Genomic DNA, 11,964 nt, shown 5'->3' with positions numbered 1-11,964 from the left:
TCTTAAACTCTGTAAGTTATAATCAGTGCACTTACAAATAAATTGTTTTGCTGCAAGAGAATAACATATTAGCTATTTTGCTCAGAAACTGCTTTCAAGAAGGAACCTGTATTCAAAAGTAACTACATTATTTAAGGAATGCAAGTGAGAGAAGCCAACAAATTATGGACATGACAGCCTGTTGTCAGAAAGCTACTGGAATCTATAATTAAGAAGAATATTTGAACACTTAAACTCATTAGAAAGAACCATGTGAAATTGTTAAGGACAGGTTACTTTTTACAAACGTACTAGGATCTCTTGAAGAAGTTTCAAAAATACTGGCAGGGCAGTATCTATTCAGGTTCTTTATAAGACTCTCAAAAGGCATTCGATAACGTCTCATTTAAGGGACTGTCAACAAAAAATGAATTTCTCTGAAACCAAAGGCAAACTATTAAACTGGTTAATAGATAGAAAGTAGGGATAATGGTATTTGAATCAGAGGGAGGTGTCTAATGGTATTTTAGAAGGATTTACGATTGATGAATTAGATAAGGCAATTGTGAGCCATATATATATCCAAAATACCCAATGACACAAAGATTAGTGGCATAGTAAATTGGGTAGATAGGTGCATAAAATTATGAAGAGACATTGACAAGTTAAGTGGAGAAGACATTTGGTATGCTTGTGTTGATTTGTCAGCAAGTTGGGAGCTCATGGCTGTACAGGACATTGGTGAGGCCAACTTTGGAATACTGTGTTCAATTCTGGTCTCTCTGCTACAGGAAAGATGTTGTGAAGCTTGAAAGAGTTCAGAAAAGATTTACAAGGATGCTGCCTGGATTGGAGATTTTGAGCTGTGTATATATGTTAGCTCGCTATATTTGGAGGTTTGTTTTCAGACGTTTCATCACCATACTAGGTAACATCATCAGGCAGAGCCTCTGGTGAAGCGCTGGTGGTATGCCCCACCTCTCTATTTATAGGTCCTGGTTTCTTAAGGTGGGGGATGTCATTTCCGGTTCTTTTTTTCAAGGGAAGGTAGATAGGGTCTAAATCGATGTGTTAATTGATGGAATGCCATTCCTCTAAGAATTCTTGTGCATGTCTTTGTTTTGACTGTCCTAGGGTATGTGTCTTGTCCCAGTCAAAGTGGTGTCCTTCTTTGCCTGTCTGTATAGAAACTAGTGATAGTGGGTCATGTCTTTTGGTGGCCAGTTGGTGTTCATGTATCCTGGTAGCAAGTTTCCTGCTAGTTTGTCCGATGTAGTGTTTTTTATAGTTCTTGCATGGTATCTCGTAAATGACATTAGACTTGCTGGTGGTATCTATTGGATCCTTTAGGTTCATTAGTTGCTGTTTAAGTGTGTTGGTAGGGGCTGTGGGCTACCATGATGCCAAGGGTCTGCATAGTTTGGAAGTCATTTCTGATATGTCTTTGATGTAAGGTAATGTGGCTATAGTTTTTGGTTGCGTTGAGTCTACTTGTTTGGATTTATTTCTGATGAATCGGTGGATTGTGCTTATTGGATATCCGTTTTTCTTGAAAGCGTTGTATAGATATTTTTCTTCTGTTTTTTGTAGTTTGTGGGTGCTGCACTGTGATGTCACTCATTGAAATAACGTCTTGATGCAGCTCAGTTTGTGAGTGTTGGGATGATTGCTTCTGAAGTTACGTATTTGGTCTGTGTCTGTTATTTTTCTGTAGACACTTGTTTGAAGCTCTCTGTTAACTGTACGTTCAACTGTCACATCTAGGAATGGGAGTCTGTTGTCTTTCTTCTCCTTTTTTGTAAATTTTATGCCTGTCAGGATATTGTTGATGGTATTTTATGTTTCCTCAAATTTGTTCCGTTTTGTGATGACAAAGGTATCATTTACATAGCGGACCCAAAGTTTGGGTTGGCTAGGTGGGAGGGCAGCTTGTTCAAGTCTCTGCATTACTGCTTCTGCTATGAGTCCTGATATTGATGATTCCATGGGTGTTCCGTTGACTTGTTTATAGGTTTTGTTATTGAATGTGAAGTGAATGGTGAGGCACAGGTCCACTACCTTGAGGATGTTGTCTTTGCTGACGAAGTTGGTGCTGTCTGGTGTTTGGGGTCCTGGTTTTCCTAGTAGTGATGCCAGTGTTTCTTTGGTCGGGTCGATGTTAATTGATGTGAAAAGGGCTGTAACGTCAAAAGGTGACCATTATTTCATCCTCTTCTATCTTGGTGTCTTTGATGGTGTTCAGGAATTCTTGAGTGGAGTGAATGGAGTGGCGTGGATCTTCAATTAGGTGTTTTAGTTTTTGGTGAAGTTCTTTGGCTAATCTGTCTGTTGGTGTACCAGGTAGGTTTGAGCTATAGCAAGTGGCTGAATAGGCTGGGGGTGTTTTCCTTGGAGCGTCGGAGACTAAGGGGTGACCTTACAAATGTTTATAAAATCATGAGAGGCATGGATAGGTTGAATAGACAAGGTCTTTTTCCAAGGGTAGGTGAATCCAAAACTTGAGGGTGTAGGTGTCAGGTGAGAGGGGAAAGATTTGAAAAGGATCTAAGGGGCAACTTTTTCATGCAGAGGGTGGTGTGTGTATGGAATGAGCTGCCAGAGGAAGTGGTGGAGGCTGGTACAATTAAAATATTTAAAAGCATCTGGATGGGTACATGAATAGGAAGGGTTTAGAGGGATATGGGCCAAATGTTAGCAAATGGGACTAGATTAATTTAGGATATCTGATCAGCATGGCCGAGTTGGACCAAAAGGTCTGTTTTCTGTGCTGTAGAGCTATGTGTGTCTATGTGAGTGAGTGTGGAAAAAAGCTTTGGCAGATGGATTTCAATGCAGCTAAGTGAGAAATCTTCCACCTCAGATCAAAAAGAGATAAATGTGGATATTTAAAAAACGTTTTTAAAACAGTGGCAGTTGAACGTGATATGCAGACCCAAGTAGTAATTAGAGCCAATTAGTAATCGGGTACAAGGGAATAATCAGAAAATCTTAGAGTGCTAGAATTGAAAGGAAACGTGGTGGCAGTGAGGGACAGTTTTGCTACAGCACTATAGTACCTGGTTAACCCTCTGAATACCTCAGAAAGAATGGCCTTGAAAGGGGCAGTGCCTATTCACCTGTTACCAGGAGTCCAAGAGTTAGAGATGCATACCCCAGATTGTAAACTGCTAAGTAAGGATTTGATTCAGTGTTTTGAAAAGAATTGCAAGGATGGTTAGAGAGAAACCTTTTCTGCTGCTGGGGAGTGTAGAATATGAGGACGTAACCATAAAAATGAAGCAGGCTATTTAGGATAATTTATGACTCACTTTGTAAAACCAGCATCTGTATGAAGATGCTTGCAATATAGCACCCACAGAAAACAATGGATGTCGGCTCAATTAATAATTTTAAATCTGACATTACTAATTTTTTTGCAAGTCAAGGATATTCAAAGATATCAAGCCAAGGTAGGCAGGTAGAGTTAGGATACAGATAGTCATTGACTGGGGGAAGTAACTCAAGCAGCTGACTCATGTCCATAAACATAGGGGTGTGTGTCAACAATGGCTGATATACCATTGGAAACATATGTCATTATTCTCCTTACTCATACCAGAGCTTTAACCCAAGTTGGTGGCTGTCAAAGGAAAATTTGGGTTAACTGACTCCAGTAGTTTTGAATGCAAGGTAAGACCAATGTATTTACATTTAGATTATTCTTCTCTGTTCATCCATACAGATTTTCTTTTAGACAGTAATAGTCAACTCCAGTCCTGCTATTGTGCCTCAACAGAAATACTTTTACTTTTAATCAGTGGGTGCAGGGTCTGCTACAGGCAGTAGGCCCTTAATGTACATCTATAACATTATGTTCTTTATCTGATCCTAGTTTTTCTTGTACCTTCTTTCCTTATAAGGTCAGAGGTCACGCAATACCAGGTTGTAGTCCAACAGGTTTATTTGAAATCACAAGCTTTTGCAGGGCTGCCTCTTTGTCAGGTGACTCCACCTGACCTCTGACCTTGTCCACTCCAGTCCAACACCAGCACCTCCACATCATCATAAACATATCGACATAGGAATTAGGAGCAGCTGTCGGTCTACTGCTGTAGGTGGCTGGAGTTATTTATCTTTCAGATGCATAATACTGGAAGTGATAATATTTCCAAGAGTAGACTTTGCTGCCTGTTTCTGATTGATGCATTGAATTGATTAGCATTGGACTCCCATAATTCTACATGAATTAACTCAATGCTAGATTATAAAAAGGCACGGATATTTATAGTCAATTGATAGCACAGAACTCGGATATTACCAAAAGAAAGATGTCACAGTTTTTTGCACTTATCATGGCATTTTGCTAGAGTACCAATAAAGCAGAAAATCAGCGATTATGTTGTAAAAGAAAAGAGTTGGCAAGTGGACTCTGATTTGTATCATTATTGTCGTATTGTAACAGATCATGATTAACATTAACTGTTCCATTCTCCGTGGCAATGTTTCTACCAATCAGAGTTCACTTGCCAATCAAACAGTATTCTCCTCTCAAACAGTATAAAGTCTGGTTTTCCCCTTTATTGGTATTCTTATGATTTGTCCTTTTCAGTGCAAGCTGAAAAGCTTTAGCAAAGTGTGCCATTTTTCAGCAATACTTAGACAATGTTGTGAAGATAATTTCAAGATTTATATGCTTTAGAAAGAAAACTTTTAGTGTAAGGTAAATGAGGTGAAAAAGAACTGAATTTGAGATAGTAGGGAAAACCCCGAAGGTAATCATCATTCAACAGGTGATCCATGTTTATTTAAAGAGCTTAGGTGGAACAACAATGAACAGTATGTCATCCTCTCATAGGTTAGGAACAAAGCCAGTATATCTTGTTGGAGTGCTTTGAATTTATGTAATTCAAAGAAAGATTTGAAAGCAATTAGATGTCTGAGAGGATCCACTTACTTTTCAGACCAAGGAAAATGTTTTGGAAGGTGAAGGTAATTAATTTGGATTTTAATGTTGGTCATACCAAGTGTGACACATTGCCATGGGGATAGATGGTAGGATGGTAGACATTTAATTTAATTTTATCTGTATCTTCCCTCTGTGAAAGAAGACAGTTTATGTCTGGAGCTGGAATAGTTTGGAAAGAGGCAAGAGAGAAAGCTAATAGGAGCAGTAGACAACTAAGTAAGGAGACTGTGGAGTCCATGCTTGGATTAGTTTCCACAAATGTCAAATCATTAAGGAGAGTTAGAGAGTCATAGTGGCTCAAAGGTAGAAGACAGAGGGTGGCAGTGGAGGGTTGTTTTTCAGACTGGAGGCCTGTGACCAGTGGAGTGCCACAAGGATCGGTGCTGGGTCCTCTACTTTTTGTCACTTATATAAATGATTTGGATGTGAGCAAAAGAGGTACAGTTAGTAAGTTTGCAGATGACAGGTGTAGTGAACAGCGAAGAGGGTTACCTCAGATTACAACAGGATCTTGACCAGATGGGCTAATGGTCTGAGAAGTGGCAGATGGAGTTTAATTCAGATAAATGCAAGCTGCTGCATTTTGGGAAAGCAAATCTTAGCAGGACTTATACACTTAATGGTAAGGTCCTAGGGAGTGTTGCTGAACAAAGAGACCTTGGAGTGCAGGTTCATAGCTCCTTGAAAGTGGAGTCACAGGTAGATAGGATAGTGAAGAAGGCGTTTGGTTTGCTTTCTTTTATTGGTCAGAGTATTGAGTACAGGAGTTGGGAGGTCATGTTGCGGCTGTACAGGACATTGGTTAGGCCACTGTTGGACTATTGTGTGCAATTCTGGTCTCTTATTGGAAAGATGTTGTGAAACTTGAAAGGATTCAGAAAAGATTTACAAGTATGTTGCCAGGATTGGAGGATTTGAGCTATAGGGAGAGGCTGAACATGCTGGGGCTGTTTTCCCTGCAGCGTTGGAGGCTGAGTGGTGACCTTATAGAGATTTACAAAATTATGAGGGACATGAATAGGGTAAATAAGTAAAGTCTTTTCCCTGGGATCAGGGAGTCCAGAACTAGAGGGCATAGGTTTAGGGTGAGAGGGAAAAGATATAAAAGAGACCTAAGGGGCAACTTTTTCACACAGAGGGTGGTATGGGTATGGAATGAACTGCCAGAGGATGTGGTGGAGGCTGGTAAAATTGCAACATTTAAGAGGCATCTGGATGGATATATGAATAGGAAGGGTTTGGAGGGATATGGGTCAGGTGCTGGCAGGTGGGACTAGATTGGGTTGAGATATCTGGTCGGCATGGATAGGTTGGACCGAAGGGTCTGTTTCCATGCTGTACATCTCTATGACTCTATATGGCCAAATGCCCATGGAGGAACATTAAAATCTTTCATCCCTTGGATAATAGTTAGAACATTGAAGAAAATTGAAGTGAATTCCAAAGAGCTGTTGCACTACTTTGGTTTGGTGCCAGGAAAAGGTAGAAATGTAACATATTGGGGAAAGCTTGGGTGAACATACAAATAAAATGTGTGTGTCATGTTGTGGTATTCAGGTTTAGAAAATATATTGGCCAGGATTTTCCCTTTCTTGACAAAGTGCGGGGGGTGGTATGCACCCTTCAGCCTCCAACGCTGCAGGGAAAACAGCCCCAGCCTGTTCAGCCTCTCCCTATAGCTCAAATCCTCCAACCCTGGCAACATACTTGTAAATCTTTTCTGAACCCTTTCAAGTTTCACAACATCTTTCTGCCATACCCCCCACCCCAGCGAGATGATTCACCACACACCAAATAACTCACTTAGGGGGTTTCTCATCCTATCAGGTCACCAGAAAGTGTTGGCCAATCAGAGACTGTCAGTTTCTGGGTCGTAGAATCCACCAGTTGAGGCCTACTCCTGATCTGATTCAGTGGTAAGAAGACAAGCTTTTCTTTGTTGTCTTGTCATGGGATTAAAGTTACAGAGAGTGGAGGGGGTCACAGACTAGGGCAGGAGAGTGTCTTTCAAAGAACGTCTCCATGCTCTCTATCTATTGCTTCCAGACTCCCCCTCTGTCATTCAGCAGGGAGGTCACAATGGTTTAAACAGTCAGAAACTCATCCATCTTTCCCATCTGTCAGTCAGATAGGCCATTCTGCAGATGACAACATCCTTAGACGACCATTAATTAAACACTGGGGTGCCTTCATTGCTGGACATCAAGGAAGTCACCATTGGATCTTCTTGGCCGACACCTTTTGAGTTTTTCTCCAGGGCGGACTCACTGAATTACTTCACTTTCTTACCACCTCTCTCACCGCAATCAGGGAGTGGAAGATTCCACCCTTAGCATTCGTTTTGTTTAATTCCAGTACTTTACAATATTTTGTTTAAGATGTGAAATCGTGCTCTTTCAATTCATAACTGAGAGTTCAAAATTTGTTTTTAATAGTTAATGGACCCCTTCAAGATCACAGCACAGTTATGTGACAATGTAATGCTGTTTTCTAATATTCCCCATCATGTTCTTTTGCTACACTGTGCAAATAATGCTAGCATTGATGATTCCACATTACTGAGCGATTGTTATCATCGCTCCATGTTTGACTAAGTTTTAGCAATATTGTTGATAGTAAAAAACATTCACACGTATACAGATGACAGCATTATTCAAATGTATTCATTGGCTGGGACTTTTTTCACTGGAGCTTAGGATGTTGAGAGGTAACCTTGTAGAGGTTTATAACATCATGATGGACACAGATTAGCATAGTGAATGGCAAGTGTCTTTTCTCTAGGATGGAGGGGGCATAATTTTATGGTGAGAGGAGAAAGATTTTAAAAAAATATGAGAGGCAATGTTTTTACAGAGAGAGTCGTTCGTGTATGGAATGAGCTTCCAGAGGAAGTGGTGGATGCAGGCATATTTGCAATGCTTAAAAGACATTTAGATGAGTACATGAATAAGAAATATTTGAAGGGATACGAGCCAAGTGCAGGCAGGTGGGACTGGTTTAGTTTGGGATTATGGTCAGCATGGACTAGTTGGACTGAAGGGTCTGTTTATGTGCTGTATGACTCTATGATTGCACCCCTAAATTTAGAATTCTGTTCATTTTTTTCATTTGATTTAAAACTTCATAGGATTTCAAAGACCCAAGTGAGATATTAGGTTGATGGGACACCGGAACAGTGTGTCAGATTGACAGAGGTTAATAAGCAGCATGGCGAGCTGTCCTTTTATACAGATATTGAGGCTGGTTTGAAAGCTGGCAGCCCAGGCTAGAAGCCTTGCTCCACATGTGGAGGAACAGTGGGGTGGTCTCCCAGCTTCAAGCAGCTCTCCCTTCAGTAAACACTGGGTGACCTTTAAAAGATCAATGGAAAACTTCCAACATTTAAATGAACTCTGTCTATTTTTCTGTGGAACTGCACACAACCCATAAAGCCAGAGGGAGAGAGAGAGTGAAGAGAGAAAATGAAGCAAAAGGGTGGGGGGAGGTATATGGGAGGGTAGGGTCCATACAGGGGCTACTTCAATGAAGAGAACCAATTTTATTTTGGACACTGATTACAAGGTTTTAAAGAAACCCAGTTTGGGGTGTGCCCAGCTGTTTTAGTTTTTATTCATGAGTTGGCCCTCTTCTTGGCATTTTCACCATCCCTCCTCAAGTTCCAGCAGGTCCAGACAACCAGGATCTCGGGATTTCACCCACAATCTGAAATTCAGGTTCAAGTCATAATGTAAAGATTGACTTCACTGAGACGATGAGATGAAGCAGAAAAAAAATCTTTTCTAGGCTGTACTCCCATGAGGCAAAGGCACCGTGGTCCTACTTTCTCATTAGAGAGAGACAACTGGTGGTGAGTTTAACCTGAGGTTCACCGTGCCCTTTTAATGAAGGATGAGGTTGAGAAGGCAGTATTTTCACAGAGACCCCAGGTGATACAGGAATTGTTGGCATCAGTCTGCATTGCAAACCAGCCAACTAAACTAGCCGTTAATATTTCATTTAAATCTCCACCACAGAAATGATTAAAAATCTAAACTATTTCTGGAATAGAATTTAACAAATGTCAAGTAATGTGAAATAATTGATAAGCCATGCTATTCAGTAAAAATTCTCTCACAGCAGTTAATTTAGCCATGTCAATTTAAGCATTTTAATTTCCTTTCTTCATCTGTGATAGAACTGAGTGTATCTCTTCCCAAATGACTTTGTTTTCGAAATATCTCAAGTGAAAATGTAAAAGCATTAATTAGCACCTCACAAATTTCTTCCAGCACAAAGAACTGTTCTGCCTGAAACAAGGAAAAATAATAGGCTTTTTTCCCAAAGGTTATGAATTTCCTCAATAATTTTAATGCAATATCAATAATGGTATCTGCTTTTAGCCTCTGGGCACTTTACCAAGGATATGCTTTAGGGAACACAAGCATAGCATCTTGCCAAAGCAGCTTTCCATTTCTCTCTCTTTCAACACCTTTCCACCAAAGCACAGAAACAATAGTAGTGAGTTTTAAACTTAAACCTTTTTACTGACCAATGTTCAAATGACGTAGGCAAGTGCGTCAATACACAATTTCTTGCTAAATACTCAATTAAATATGAAGTTGTTGAAGAAACAAGTTATTAACCTAAGTCCAATAAATTTTGAAAATAATTTTTCACTTTAATTAACTGATTGAAAATATTTTAAATCCTGATAAGGAATTATACCTTTATAGCAATGATAATATGCAAAGGTTTAATCAACATATTTGTGAACAGGAAATTATTCTGTGCCCTACACATTACCTTGTCTTTTCAGTGTTGGCTTACTCCCTGATCACTGATGTAATATTTTTGAAGGAAACTGGAATCATTCAGTATCAGTGGGCAAACTCTCTGCTGGTTGGATCATACCTGGCACATAGGATGATGGTTGTGGTTTTGGAAATCAGCAATCTCAACTCCAGGACATTTCCGCAGGGATTTCTCAGGGTAGTGTCTTCGGTCCAACCACTTTCAGTTGCTTCATCAGTGACCTTCCCTCCATCATAAGGTCAGAAGTGGAAATGTTCGCTGATGATTGCACAATGTACAGTACCATTCACAACTCCTCAGCTACTGAAGCAGTCATGTTCAAATGCAACAAGACCTAGAAAATATCCAGGCTTGGACTGACAAGTGGCAAGTAACATTTGTGCCACAGAAATGCCAGGTAATGACCATCTCTAATTACAGACAATGTAAACACTGCCCTTGACATTTAATGGTGTTACCATTATTGAATTCTCTGGTAACAACATCCTGGGGATATCACTCACCAGAAGCTCAACTGGACTCACCAACTAAACACAGTGGCAACAACAGCAGGTCAGAGGCTGGGAATACTGCAGCGGGTAACTCACCTCCTGCCTCCCCAAAAGCCTGTCCACAATCTACAAGGCACAAATCAAGAATGTGATGAAATACTCTTAGTTTGTCTGGATTAGTGCAGTGCCAATAACATTCAAGAAGCTTGATGCCATGCAGATTGATCGGCACCACATCCACAAATATCGATTCCCTCCAGCACTGGTGCTGAGGAACATCAGTGAGTACTATCTACAAGACGCACTGCAGAAATTCACACAAGATTCTTCGACAGCACCTTCCAAACCCATGACCACTTCTGTCTGGAAGGATTCATGGGAACATCAGCACATGCAACTTCCCCTTCAAGCCACTTATCATCCTGACTAGGAACTATATGCTGGAATTCCCTCCCTAATGGCATTGTGGGTCAGCCACAGCAGGTGGAGTGCAGCAGTTCATCAAGGCAGCTCACTACCACCTTCTCCAGAACAACTCCAGGCAGGCAATAAATGTTGGCCCAGGCAGCATTGCCCAATAGATAGCAAAGAATATGTTTCAGTAATGTCATTGATGCTCACTTTAATTGCAAAATTGAATTTATTGACAAGTGTACCGAGGCACAATGGAAATCTTTGTCTTGCGAGCAATACAGGCAGATCACAGAGTTAAGTAGCATAGATAAGTAATGGGTAAACAGCAGCAAAAACAAAAACTCCAGTTCAGGTGAATGTTAAGAATTTGTGAGTCCATTCAGTATTCTAACAACAGTAGGGTGGACACTGTTTTGAAACCGACTGGTGCGTGTGTTCAGGCTTCTGCACCTTCTCCTCGATGTTAGAGGTTGTAGAAAAACATTGCCAGGGTGGGATGGATCTTTGAGAATGCAGGTGGCCTTTCCTTGAAAGGGGGCCTGGTAGATTGATTCTATAAATGGGAGGTTGGCCTTTGTGATTGTCCAGGCTGAGTTCACCACTCTCTGTAACCGTCTCCTATCTTGAATGACACAGTTGCCATACCAGGTAGTGATACACCCCGGCAGAATGCTCTCAATGCTGCACCTATAAAAGTTGGCATGGGCATTGTCTGTCATGCCAAATTTCCTCAGCTGCCTGAGGAAGAAGAGATGTTGTTGGGCCTTCGTAACCAGTGCATCCACATGAAGAGTCCAAGAGAGCTTGTTGTGGATGACCACTCCCAGGAGCTTGACACTCTCCACTCCTTCCACCTCTGTGCTATTAATGTGTAGGGGGGCATGAGTAACATCCTGCCGAAAGTCAGTAATGCATTCCTTGCTTTTGCCGGCGTTGAGAGCTAGGTTGTTCTCAGTGCACCATTTTCCAGATCTTCCACCTCCAGTCTGTAGTCTGTTTCGTCGCCATCTGAGATTCGACCGACCATGGTAGTATCATCAGCGAAATTGTAACTGGCATTAGTCTGGTATTTGGTGACGCAGTCATGGGTATACAGTGAGGACAGTAGGGGGCTGAGTACACACCCTTGGGGGCCTCCAGTGTTGAGTGTTAGTGAGAATGAAATATTGTCCCCAATCTTTATTGATTGTGGCCTGTCGGTCAGGAAACTGAGGATCCAGTTGCAGAGAGTGGGGCTTAGTCTGAGATCACTAAGTTTAGTAATCAGTCTCGAGGGGATAATAGTGTTGAAGGCTGAGCTGTAGTCAATGAGTAGGATTCTTACATAGCTGTTCTTGGTGTCAA

The sequence above is a fragment of the Chiloscyllium plagiosum genome, chromosome 30 (assembly GCF_004010195.1).
Source record: "Chiloscyllium plagiosum isolate BGI_BamShark_2017 chromosome 30, ASM401019v2, whole genome shotgun sequence".
NCBI lineage: Eukaryota > Metazoa > Chordata > Chondrichthyes > Orectolobiformes > Hemiscylliidae > Chiloscyllium > Chiloscyllium plagiosum.
The sequence above is the reverse complement of the archived record's forward strand: the minus strand, read 5'-3'. Positions refer to the sequence as shown.